This window comes from Aplysia californica, unplaced genomic scaffold (assembly GCF_000002075.1).
Source record: "Aplysia californica isolate F4 #8 unplaced genomic scaffold, AplCal3.0 scaffold00900, whole genome shotgun sequence".
NCBI classification, from domain to species: Eukaryota; Metazoa; Mollusca; class Gastropoda; order Aplysiida; family Aplysiidae; genus Aplysia; species Aplysia californica.
The window spans coordinates 246,012-247,204 of record NW_004798170.1 but is presented as its reverse complement, the minus strand read 5'-3'; positions in this window follow the sequence as shown (position 1 = coordinate 247,204).

The following is a 1,193-nucleotide window of genomic DNA, read 5'->3' as shown; positions in this document are numbered from 1 at the left end:
AGACAGGCAGGCATAGGCAAACAAACACACAGACAAACAAGCACACAGACAGACAGACAGACAGACAGACAGACAGACAGACAGACAGAAAAGCATGTGGACAGACCAGTATGCACACAGTCAGATAGACCGACATACAGACAGACAGACAGACAGACAGACAGGCAGACAGACAAATAGACAGACAGGCAGACAGACAAACAGATACTGTAACTCTGTTTAGTTTTAGTAAGAGTTTTACGGCACTTGCAACACAATGAGATACAATTGTACTTTAACTCTGAGCGAGTAAGAGGGCAAGACGTATTGATAACACAAAGACAAACAAACCCCCACGTGTGTATTCTGCATGTGTGTAACAAGTCAAACACCTTTGACTTCACGTACAGTTGGTTCGTTTGATCAAAGAGAAGCATTCGGTATAACAATGGTCATTTAGTACTTTCAAAAAAAGTAAAAAATAAGACAGACTAAAAAGTAAGACAGACAGATATAAATACAAAAGGAGAAGAAAAGAAGAAAGATTTATCAGTGACGCCCTCCAACCACCCAGGTTCGGGTGTAGATCTAGCTAGGAAGCAACAGGTGACAGAAAACCATTGACGTTACATTACCTGCACACACGGTTATCCGACCAAAGGAAGGAGCCTGGAATTGTTATCCTCTCAGACTGTTCTTTTTTAATCGGCTCTTCCAATAAGAATATAGATTGTTATGTAAAAATTTATGAGACTGTGTTTGAGCTGGAACTTACAGAAGTTGGCACTTTACTTTTGGCAGTGTGAAAAAGTCGCAGAAAACTCCGAAACACTCGAAACACACACGGCCATTCCTATTTTTGGAAACGATTTCTATCCTAAGGCGAAAAGCGTCACTAGGCTATCTGGGGAAGAAAAGAGCTGGGTTTTCAAACTTGACAAAACCTCACAGGGGCGGAAAGGACACGGTGTGTGACTGCTGGGGCTCAGGCCCAACTTGAATAGAATCTCATAATAATCATATCATGCTAGCGTTGTCAAGATTTTGGGGTCACAGACGGTTGAAGATTCCCGTGGGGGAATGAGTTGTGTGTTATTGCGGAGGGCAGAGGGTGGGGGGGGGGGGTTAAAAGAGGTAGATTATGAGTTGTGTGTTATTATCGGGGTGATTTGGGAGGGAAGATTCATAAAGAGTGGTGAGTTATGGTGGTGGCA